Source organism: Lemur catta, chromosome 10, assembly GCF_020740605.2.
Source record: "Lemur catta isolate mLemCat1 chromosome 10, mLemCat1.pri, whole genome shotgun sequence".
Classification (NCBI taxonomy): domain Eukaryota; kingdom Metazoa; phylum Chordata; class Mammalia; order Primates; family Lemuridae; genus Lemur; species Lemur catta.
The window spans coordinates 90,999,619-91,012,178 of record NC_059137.1 but is presented as its reverse complement, the minus strand read 5'-3'; positions in this window follow the sequence as shown (position 1 = coordinate 91,012,178).

Here is a 12,560-nt window from a genome sequence, read left to right as displayed (position 1 = left end):
CATGGGAACTCAGTTTCTGATGCCTTGTGCTTTGGCCTGGGGCGTTTCGTAGGAGGCATTTTCAGCTGGGAGCACCCAGGCTTCGGTTAACGACCTGAGGTTCTGTTGGGTGACAGAATCCTGAGCCCTGGACTCCTCCAGACATTTCACTCCAGCTCAGCGGCCTCCCCATGCTACCCCCGTGCACACCCCTCTGGGGGGATTTGGAAAAGAGGTTTTGGCCCAGGTTGCATTACCTGTTGATATCTTCAGGACTCATTTTTATCCCTCTGCCGGATTCTAACCTTACTGTGCCACTAAGAAGCTTTTTTTTATAATTTCAATAAACTTTGTGTTTTGAATAGTTCTAGATTTATAGAAAAGTTCAAAGATAGGACAGAGGCCCCCCTATATGCCTTTCAGTTTGCCCTGTCAGAGCTCACATCACTGGAGTAGGAACGAACCCAGACTCGGGCGTTACTATTAACTGGCATCTAGCTCCAGGTTTCCTTAGCTTCCACCTCATGTCCTTGTTATGTCCCAGTGTCCCATCCAGACATTACATTACATTTAGTTGTCATGTCTGCTTAGGCTCCTTTCGGCTGTGACAATTTCTCAGACTATCCTTGTTTTTGATGACCTAGACAGCTAGCTAGCTTTCTCCTTCACCATTCTTTTTAAATTGTGGCCAGAAAACAAAACAACAACAACAACAGTAAAACCCCTAAATCCCAAACCCATTATTAAGATCCATTTTAAGTTCTGGTTCTGAAATGGCCAAAATGATCAAAAAATATTGCCAGCTGTTATGAGATTTGGGGAGCAACTGGTGTTGGGGGGGGCTTGAACCCTTTTTCTAGAGAGAGCTCTGACCACCACAGCTTTGTGCATCCAGGGTTACTATGTTAATTAACGAGAGCTGAAATCTGACCCAAAGACAGAGGAGAGAGGCTCCCACCATCTCAGCTGTGTGATGTTTCTCTCCATTTTTCATGCTAATCCAGACCTGCACTTCACTTAAGATTCACTTTAATGAACCTATTACAGAGAGATCATGGCTCCCACAAGTCTTCCTCCGAGTCTGAAATCCTATAAAATTTATAAAAACAGTTTTTATCACACTGTCTTGTGTAGCTCAGTAGCTTGAAGCAGGCTAGGTTGGCTTCCCAACCAGATTGTAAGGTCCTTGACACCAGGGGCCAACTTTCTTACTTCTTTTATACTCTTTGCAACAGTTTTATTATTTTATAGATTGAGCAGACAGGGAGAAAAGACAGAGTGACTCGGCTGCACAGAAAATCTGCTGAAATGAAACATGGCAATGACGAGTGATGTTCATTTACAGTTCACCAGGGCTGCAGCTGAGGGAGGCAAGGGAAGTGCTTGGCTGCCGTGCAAAATTTAAGGGGACACCAAAGAACTCAGTAATCAAGATAAGTAATAGTTTAATGCAATATTTAAAAAATAAAAGTTATTTCCATGCAAAAGTCTTGATGAACAGAATACCAGAATTTTAAATAAAGACAAGATGTTGTTGTTTGTTTTATGGCCCTGTATCCTTGTCTAAATGACAGTCACTTCTAATCAGTCCAGGGTCCCAGACCTGCGGAGTTGCATCATCACTCACCAGGTGACGTACGGGCGTCGGCCAGAACACACAAACAGCCTGGGACATGCTGGGCGCTAGACAGTGTTCTGTTCTTTGTACATTTTTCATCAACTTTTTACCTTTGGTTCAAAGTATGTGAGGATGTTCCCATAGCTGCATTTAGAGATGCACATTGTTCCTTTTTGTCAGCTCCATATGACTCCTTATGACACTGAAATTTACAAAGAGCTTTAACATTTATCATTTCATTTAATCCTCTGGGGGGAAAAGTCCTGTGAGTAGATGGTGTCATCTTCATTTTAGAAAAAAAGAAAAAAAAACTCTTAATCTGGGCTTCAGATTAAGTTACTAAAACAACAACACTGAGCTGGCCCGTGGTGGAGCTGGGATCCCAACGTGACCTGACCCAGATCCCCAACTCGGGCTGCCTGGGCAGATGCTTTTGTAGACACGACCAAACTCTCTGCTCCTCCCCTCTCAGCTCTGTGCACTCACATCCATCTCTGCTATTTCCCCTCTGCAGGGGATGTGTGCACGCCTGTGTGAGCATGTGTGTACACATATGTGTGCACATGCATGTGTTCAGAGTACGAGAAGATGTGAAATAAAGAACACAGGTGCCTGTGGCATAATTGCATGAGCATGTGTGCATGTGTGCATGGGTGTGTGTTAGCTTGAGCATGTGTGCACAAGGATATGCTTACATGAGCATATGTGTTCACATATGTGCTTGTGTGAGCATGTGTGTACACATGTATGTGTTTGTGTATGAAAAGACATGAAGCACAGACAGAAACAGTGCAAAGGAGGGCTGAGGCTGCCGTGGGCAGAGTTTACGTCTGACGGCCTTTGTCTCCCGGACAGCGCTGTTCCCACTCTCCGTGGCATTTGGAGAGCTGGCAGCAGCCCTGGGAGCTCAGAAAGGACTTTACTCACTTCTTCTGTCGGGAGCCATGGCCACTCCCCACCTGCCTTCCTTCCCAGGATTAGGGGGAAGGCTCAGAATCTTGGCACACGACGTAGAAGTTGCCACCGCCAAGGCTGTAAGAACAAAGTAACGTGTTCTTTGGGGAAACTTTGGTTTGCCTTTTCTAAAGTGAGTGCCTGAAAGACCCATGCAAAGGTGCAGCCTGGCTTCTGACTAGTAATGGGACTTTTCTTGGTATGCATCAGGAATTCTTCCACAGAAGGTAAAACAGTCTCTGAAACGCCATCTCCTCCCCAAACCTCTGCCCAGCATAAAAACCTGAGAAATCATTACACGGAGGACCACACACTGGCAGCTTTCAGCAGTGTTCCTGGCTAAATATTGTTGTAGCCTGTATTAGTTTTGATAGGATTAGTCATGGAGTCCTGATATAAGACTCCCAGGATCCCTGTTGGCTGGACAGCCTGTTAAAATATTGTTTTATTTCCTTGCAGTTTGCAAGCTCACAGAGTCCTGCGAGACTTTTTTAAGTATATTGTTTCTTGGCCAATGTGTTTCAAAACATAGCAGCTCAGACGGGGAGAGAGGCAGCTGCTTTGCCTGAGAGTGTTTGAGGAAATACCCCACAAAGGTAGACAAGAGACTGCCATATGATGTGGGCAGGCCCAGGGGACACCCCACGGGAGCAGGAACTGGTCCTGTGGGTTGGCCTGGGTGTGGTGGCCACTCATCCCTCACGGTGCTAATGTTTATGCATGTGGAGAGCTCAGGACAGGCTCTGCTGGGCAGCCCAGATGGGACGCGGGCCTGTGGTGGGGGAAGGCTGTGAGCAGCCAGGCGGTAGGAGCTTTAGGGAGTGTGGCCCATACATTTAAGACAAGTGCCATGAAATGTGGGCCATGGAGCTATTCTGAAGGCTGGAAGCCAGGCTCCAGACATGAGAGTGGGCTCTTCCACCAACCAGGAGCTATTGTCTCTGTTTCACTTTGTTTTAGCTTGGTCCAAGGACTGTAGGTGAAACTGGTAGGTGGGTGGACAGCTTGTTGGACCTATGGCTATTCTGGGTAATGTCACTTGTTTTGAACTGTACGGAGCCCAGGTTTTGGTGTCCAGGCCTTAGTGAATTTGGTGGAAAAATAATGCCTTTAATAAACTACTATTAGTGAATGGCTACCTCATCCCCTCTGTTTTTGATTTGTTTATTTTTTTAGAAACGGGGTATCCCAGGCTGGCCTCAAGGATCAAGTGATCCTCCCATCTCAGCCTCCGGAGTAGCTGGGACTGTCGCCTTGTGCCATGGTGCCTGTCTTCTCTCTATTTTTCACACTTCAAACATTTTAGGCTAATTTAAAAGATCGCAAAACAATGAGGCCAAAATTTTACAAGTTTTGTGTCATTTCTTTTCCTAAATGAAAGTCTGCTAAATCTTGTTACTTTATGGACTTCCAACCTCTGTTATCCTATACACTTTCCTGTATGTTGTCCCAAAAACCTCTTTGTCCTAGGCTACTGTGATTGTGCCATTGCTTGGTTCCCGATTGTCAGAATTCACCGGAGTTCTCAGCGTGAATGAATGCCCGGGACCGCGGCGGAACAGGCAATGCAGGCCGGTCAAATGCACGGACGCGTGAAGGGTGTGACGGGAACAGCACGAGTGAGTCCCTCCGCGTGGCTCATCCTCGCCTCTCCCTTTCCTCTCTCTGCTCCAGAGGCTGCAAACAGCCTGCCGCCATGGGACGCCCCCCCCCCCCACAGCCACGCTGGAGGGCGTGCCTTTCCTGACCGTCGCTGCCTGTAGGGGCAGGGACGGACTCAGTACCCCACAAAGCTCTCCCGAGTCACCTGGTCTACGATGTTCAAACCCCATAACCCCCAGACTTGGGATATCATTCACCCCAGAGGAGTCTGCATTTTCTAATGTACATGGTTACATACTGTCTTTTACGTGCATTTTACCTGTCTCTGTCTTAGCAGGTCGATTCCTCAGGGGCAGGAAGACAGTCCTTTGTTTCTTCTGTCCCTCCTCCTGGCTTTTACCAGTGATCTGCATCTCAAAGATCCCTGATAAACAGGGTGACTATAGCCTCTTGGGACATTTAGCGTTTTTGTTTGTTTTAAATTTACATCTTAAATGCTTTACTTGGAAACATAACTCTGCTTTCTGGAATCAATGGAGCACTTAGCAGTTCTGCTTCCTAGCCAGGCACAGTGGCTCACTCCTGCAATCCCAGCATTTTGAGAGGCCAGGGTGGGAGGATCACCAGAGGCCAGGAGTTCGAGACCAGCCTGGGCAGTAGAGTGAGACCCCTGCCACTACACAGCCTACACACTAAGTGCAAATGGAAAGTAGTCCCCTACCCTCAGGAACTAGGAGGAATGTTGGTGGTCCTGCCCTGCTTTCTGCTTGCTGTCACCAGACAACCTGTGTCCCTAAAGCTTCCTTTCATCTCTTGTTAAGTAGCTGGCTGTCAAATCTCCATATCCTCCACCCCTTCCCCATGTGAAGGAAGCTCTTAGAGAGACCCTGGGAAAGTGTCCCGGCCAGCGGCCAGCCTTCCTCTCTGCTCACTCTCTTCCCGGCTGCTTGGCCTCCCCTGGGCCGTGGTCACTCTCGCTCCGCCCTGGTTTGCTGACACAGCGTGTCAGGGGTGAGTCTGCCGAGGGCCTAAGCTCAGGCCAAATGTTTGAGTCCGGCTGTTCCCAAAGTCCCAGTCCCTGGAGTGAAAACAGAGCGGCAGTGGGGCAGACGGCAGCAGGAGGGAGCACTCTCTCCAGAGGGAGGACCGCGCGGACCTTCCAGAAGGGCAGCTATGGCGCAGGCAGCATGACATGCCTCTGGCCGCCCCCCAGAGCCAGCTGAGACGCGGCCGCTGCCAGGGCAGCCTGCATTTCCGGGCGGGAAACAGCGGTGGTCACCTCCCAGCCTCGCCGCCGTGGAACACCAGCCTGTTCGGCCCGCACTGAGCCCGGGGAGGCGGACACCCGGCCAAGGAAGGAAAGGGGGCGCAGGTGTGTGTCTGCAGGTAGCTACGCAGCGCAGTTTCCGGGATGCTCTTCCCCGCACTGTGCAGGAGCTAAGGGGTGGGGCGGGGCGAGGGGTGCTGGTGCTTAGTGTAGAGACAGGTACCGGGCACCACTCTGCCCCACAGCACGCCTCGCACTGAGGCACGCAGTGGAGTTTGGGTCTTCAGTAAATGCCCGAATGGAAGGATTTTGCTTTTACACCATCCCGCACGCGGTGTCAATGCTCTAATGAGGTCAACCCGGCTGGCCCCTTCCTGCAGGGTGTGTGTGGGGGTGGGGGGCAGTCGTGTGTGGGGAGGTGGGTTGCAGGCTTGGGGGCGGCGCGCAGACTGGGAGTGTTGGAGCAGGAGTCGGGAGGGACCGGCAGCTGCGCCCCTGGCTTTGGCTTGAGCTCCTTCCTGGACTATTAACTCAGGTATTGATCCGGTCCCCATTCCCTGGGGCCAGCCACTTTGTAGGCACCGAGGGCAACAGAATGAGCAGGAAAATGCCAGCCCTCTAACTCAGGGCTTGCAACTTTTTTGATCATAATCCACAGTTAAATGTAAAAAATGCATTTTTCATGGTGATCCAGCACACCCAGACACACACACACAATCACACACAGAGACACAAACACACACAGACTCACACACACACATACACAAACACACTCACACTCACAGAAACACACATTCACACACAGAGACACACAGAGAAAACAAAAGTTGTACAAAACAGGCCGGTCCATACTATCAATATGTGCGATGCATCCTGGTATGTTCTATTCTCTTCTTTTTCTTTCCTTAAACGCTGACCACAGCTCACTACACCGATTTCCTGATGGACTAACGGCGGAGGAGCAGTGCGAAGAGGCTGCGGAGCCGCACGGGGAAACCAGCTGAGAACCAGGCGACCCGCACGTGTGGCTCTGAGCTCTGCGGCAGGGGTTTCTCCCGAGCCGGGAGCTGCGGCTGGGGAGGCTGGGGGAGGGGCACCTGGATCAGCCAGAGCAGGGGACGAAGGGTGGCCCGGGCCATTTGGCAGAGGAGGTCAGGCTGAGCCCGGAGAAGAGGCTGGAGGCGGCCGGGAAGACGCCGTGGCGGGAGCGCGTTTGCGTGCCAAGGGCGACGCTGTGTCGCTGCACGCTGTGTGGCTCCACGCTGTGACCAACGGTGCGTCTTGCCCTTCTCCAGCCGTCGGCTTCGGCGTTTGTGGAGTGTTTCTTATTTGGGCTGTGTGTAGGAGGAGCGAATATTCACACAGGGATCATTATATTGTACATAACATGCACTGCGCATCGGCCCTCCAGCTGGTGTCCAGCTACACAGTCCTGCACCGCGTGAAAACATTCTGTCAAGGCAGACCACACATATGACAGTGGTCCCCAAGGTTAAAACGGAGATGAATGATTTCTGTCACCTAGTGACGCAGTGGCGGTGGAGCGTGACACATTAGTCCCGCATGTGGGAAGGCGGGCGCGAGCAGCCCCGCACTGCCAGGGCTATGAAAGCAAAGCGCATGCAATACGCTCGGTGTGCGACACTTGATAAAAATAAACAACTAGGTTACTGGTTTGTATATTTATTAAACTTTTATCTTTTTTTTAGAGTATGCTCATTCTACTTATATAAAAAAAGTAAATGTAAAACAGCCCCGGGCAGGTCCTCCAGGAAGCATCCAGAAGGCATTGCTGTCACAGGGCGGCAGCCCCAGGCCTGCTGTCGCCCCTGAAGACCTTCCAGAGGGACAAGGTGTGGAGTGGACGGCAGTGATATCGATGATCCTGACCCTGTGTAGGCCTACTGTGTGTTTGTGTCTTAGTTTTTAAACAAAAAGTTTAAAAAGTAAAAAAAAAAGTGTTAAAAATAAAAAAGCTTATAGCATAAGGATGTAAAGAAAGAAACTTTTTGTATAGCTGTACAATGTGTGTTTTAAACTAAGTACTATTACAAAACAGTCAAAAGTTAAAAAAATTAAAACAAAATAAAAATGTTACAGTAAGCTAATGTTAATATATTATTGAAAAAATAAATTTCTTTAAATAAATTTAGTGTACCCTAAGTGTGCAGTGTTTCCTTAAAGTCTACAGACTTTATAAACACTAGGAACGTCCTAGGCCTCCCCTTCACCCAACACTCACTCACTGGCTCAACCAGAGCGATTTCTAGTCCCGGGAGCTCCATTCATGGTCAGTGCCCTACACAAGTGTCCATTTTTCATCTTTAGTGCTGTATTTTTACCACACCTTTTCTAAGTTTAGATATGTTTAGATGCACAAATACTTACCATTGTGTTACAGTTGCCTACAGTGTTCAGTACAGTCACATGCTGTGCAGCTTTGCAGCCCAGGAGCAATAAGCTGTCCATGTAGCCTAGGTTTGGAGTAGGCTGCACCATCTGGGTTTGTGTAAGTAACTCTGTAATGTTTGCACAGCAATGAAATCACCTAAAAAAAAGCACTTCTCAGAACACAGCCCCATCATTGCCCGATGCCTGACTGTGTTGAGCTGTACATGGAGTGGTTCGTGTTGTACACTGTGTGCTGCATTGAACCTCAGACTGCATATTGTAAGTTGCATAATGAGCACATTGATTCGGATGTACTTGATCTGCTGAAATGTACTGATGTTATATAATAATCATACTATATTGATTTTGTTATCACTGTCACCATTAAAAAGTAGCTGAGGAAGAACCACCCCCCAAGCCATCCTACCTGCCCAAACCATCTGTCCACCTTGGTCTTGGTGGACAGGGGTCTTGCATGAGGCCCTGTTAGGGATGAGGTCCCATCTGCCCTGAGATCAGGATCAGGTGGGTTCTGAATGGGTCCTGAGGCCGTCCCAACCCTGGGAAAGAGGGCTTTGCTCACTCTGCTGGGGGTAGCCAGGCAAGGCAGCCTCCATGGCCCGGGGAGCAAGCCACTCCTTCTCTGGGGGCTGCGGTGGGAGAAGTAGGTGGTGCATCTGGAGAAGGTGGCAGCAGGCACCCCCCAGGGTGACCCAGCTCTCCCCTAGCCCTGCCTGCTCTCCCTCTGGACTCCCTGTCTCACGGATGGCTTCTCTCCCCTGCCCCCACCAGGGCCAGGCCTTCGCTCCCTTGTCCTCATGGAGCACTCAATGTCTTCATGCCACTCCTCTAGCACTGTTCATACCGACTATTCTCAAACTTAAAAAAAAAAAATTCTAAGATCCTCTATTATTGACTGGATTGTCGGGTGCTTTAGGGCAGGGCAGTGAGGTTTGCATCTGTCTCTGTCCGGGTGTGCGCCCCCAGCAGGAGGCAGCTCCTCACAGGCCCTCCTGTTTTGGTAAATTGGTAAATTAAAAACCGTGCACAAGATGTGTTGTGCAGTGGCTCCAAGCAAGGCAACAAACAGCAATGACATATGCCCATTATAGGCAAGACAGAAAGCACCAAGGAAGGGCACAGCGAAGGCTTGGCTTTCCCAGGTCAGGTGCCGGGGGAAGACAGCCGGTGCGAGAACCCAGCGGGGGTAGTTGGCGCTCACAAGACACGCTTGCTGTCCTCCAGGCAACGCATAACACAGGCAATGGCGTAGTTACTTCCTTTCTGATTTCCTTAAGCTATTTTTGTTTTATTCCCAAACATGACATCTCTTGTCTCCCTTTCTCATGGAGTTAGTTAAAAACAACAACAGCAGCAATAGATAGTAAAGAAGATACTAAAGAGGTAGATGTTTGCCCCAGGCTATGAAAATTAAGTTGAGAAGAAAGAGTAGTACTGTTAGTATCAGTAGTTGTCAGGGAGAGCTATCACTAGAACAGCTCTCACAAAATCTCCATTTCTCAAAACAGCCCTGCAGTGTAGACATTATCCCCATTTTAAAGGGGAGGAAGTGCCAGCTCAGAGAAACTACCCTCACAGGCTGGGAGACGTCCACACCGATCAAGGGGTGGGGGCTCACCACACCCCCACGTGCCTACAAGCACACACTAGCTGACGTGGACTCTGGAAATGTAATTCAGTTTAAGGTTAGCATATGCAAAAAATTATCAAGATAGCAAAATGCTACCAGTGCTGCAAAAAAAAAAAAAAAAAAAACATTGGATGTAATACGTGTTCAATCCAAATTAAAGCCACTTTTTCTTCATCTGCTGTTTTACAAGATCGGATTTAGCCAGGACTTCACCTTGGAGTGACCTGCTCCACTCATGAAGCAGAGCTGCGCTGCAGAGGCAGGGGGTGGGGAGTGGAGGGCCTGTCTCCTGTGTCAACGCACTTGCCACTCCAGGCCCTGAGGACAGGTGAGCCCAGCCTCTGTAAGATCTCACTGGCCTCCAGGATTTAAGAGCACCAAGGAGGGGCCAGGGGACCAGGGGGACTTTGGAAGTCTCAAGGCAAAGAGACGCTCACAGCTCCGCCAGGTGAGAGTGGAACCAGGCTCCCCTGCTGGGTTCAGGCCCCTCGTGCTCTGCTGAGGCGTGGGAGCAAAGGTGACTCTGAGGCTCAGTGGAGAGGAGTGAAAGAAGGAAATGTGGCCCCCACGGATCCTGCCAGGGGGTGGGAGAGGCTTCTGTGCACAAGCCTGGGAAAGAAAGAATATGGGAAACAGGTTCCAACATGTGCTCTGATGGGGACTCAGCATTCAGCGTACGGTGCCACCAACATCTATTTGTCATCTACCACGTGCCAGGGCCTGGGCCAACTGCTGGGAGCACAAGTTGGTCCCTGCTCTGCAATCAGGGAGACAGATACACAACTAAACATGATTTGCTATCTGCTAAGATAGCGCCACGCAGAAGGGGGTACGGATGACCAGAAGAGGAATTCTTAGCCCAATCCAGAGGATTCTTAGAGGAAAGGACTCATGAAGTGAATCTCAAAAGACTGACAAAGGCCAACAGAGCAGAGACAGTGGAAAGAGCACCCCAGGCGTGGGCCCGGGTCTGAGCAAAGGCCCCGGGCAGCACATGGGGAGAGGCGTCTCGGGCCGCTTGGGCTGCCACAGCAAAGAACCGCAGACTGGACGAGTCACACGCAGAGACGGGTTGTCTCCCAGTCCTGAAGGCCGGCAGTCTGGGATCCAGGTGCCTGCAGGTTGGTCTCATCTGAGGCCTCTCTCTTTGGCTTACAGCTGTCATCCCTCTGTGTGTGTCTGTGTCCTCAGCGCCTCTTATAGGGACACCAGGCACACCGGATTAGGGCCCATCACCAAGGCCTCATTTTGACTTCATCACCTCCTCAAAGACCCTGTCTCCAAATACAGATCACATCCCAAGGTGCTGAGAGTTAGGGCTACAACACACAAATTTTGGGGAGGGAGACACAATTTAGCCCACAACAGTGGGGAAGTACAGGCGGCTGGTGCCCCCAGGGAAGCTCAGGTCAGCAGCTCAAGGGACATGCAGAGAGCTCTGACTTTGCTCTGCGAATGGCAGGGCTTTGAGGGTCACAGAGCCGCAAACTCAGCTCTTGCACTGGGCAGCTGTTGAACTTGGGCGTGCTGCTTCACCTCGGAGCCATAGCTCTCCCGTTTGTAAAACTGGAGTAAAACTGTCTATCTCATTGGGTTTGCCATAAAAACTAAAAGGAAATGTTTCTAAAGCCATCGCACAGCGTGTGACAAGCGATGGGCATGCCGGGTGGCAAATGTGAGGAGAGTGCAGGTTCACAAGGCCCAGCATCCAGGGGGCTGTGCAGACGTGACAGCCACTCCCCAGGGCGGAAGGGCGGACCTGCCCGGCCCGAGCCAGGGTCCTTGTGTGCGGTGGCTCCGCTCGGGCGGCCCGCGTGGCTGCTCCAGAGCCGCCGTGTGACAGCGCAGACCGCGGGACCCGCCGGGCAGTGACTCGGCCCGCGCCTGCGTGGAAGCGGCTTTCCGGATGCGAAGGGCGGAAGCACGGAGGGAGGCGTGTGGCTCTCACTGTCCCTGCTTGTCTCGCGAGTCAGGGAAGAAGGAGGACTCCCCAGAGGGCGGGGCGGGTCGCCCCTCGCTGTCCCGCCGTCTCCCGCAACACCCGCAGTCCAGCGGGGCGAGAACCGAGAGTCCCCGCGACAGTCAGCCGTCTGCTGTCGCTGGGCGGCAGCTCCCCGGGACCCGGCCGTGTGGAGAGTGTGCCACACGCCGCCTGATTATTTGGGGGATTGAGGGATTGTGCGGGACCAAGCTTGTCTCCTTCCAGAAATTTAATGAGAAAAATATTATAATTAGTCAAGCCTGCAGGGCCACCAGCTGACCCGGCGCCTGGGGGTCTTTAATTAAGCTACAGCGATGAGACACCCCCCCACCAGGTGTCCCCCACAGAGTCGTGACCAGATGAGTTAATTCGCCTTGAGTCTTTAACCTGAGAGGGCCATTAGCTCTCCAGGAAACGATCTTAATGTGAACCGGTCGCCTTTCACTGGGAAAAGGGACGCTCCGCGTCCCGTTGCCACCCAGCTCGGGCGGGACAGCGGTCGTGAGTCCAGTGGCCGTTTCTCCAGGGTGGGCGGCACAGTGGGGGGAGTTCACAGGCAGCCTCAGTCCTTTCTTCTCTTTTCAAAAAATTCGGGGTCTCCCAGCCACGCCCCCACACTCTTACACGTGCCCCCCACGCGCACATGCACTCTGACCTTCTAGAGGTCAGCTCCGACGGCGCTCACCTTCCTGGGGGAGGGGTTATGGGGCCTGTCGCTGCGATCACAACCTCCCTGAGAAGTGGCCCTAGCCTAGCACCGGGACCCTCTGAAAGCAAAGGGCCTGCGGGAGCCCCGCTCCATGCTGTTCACGCTTGCGCGGCTCACAAGGACGACGTTCGCTTCGCTAAAACGCAGATTCATAGTGTAAGGCTGGTGGCAGGTACCCCTCCCTTCCCTAATGAAAAGAGAAGAAGTCCCTCCTATCCCTGAATACCCGCCCCAAAGCTGAAACAAAGAAATTCCTCACTTCTTGCACAGACATCTCCTGGCCGAAGAAGCTCCCATCCCCCAGCCCTAAGAACCTATATAAACCCACTCAGACTTCTGGGCAGCGAGGCCTCTCTGGTACCACTCCGTGGGTCCCCTGAGGCTCACCTGGGTCCCTCTCTCTCTGGG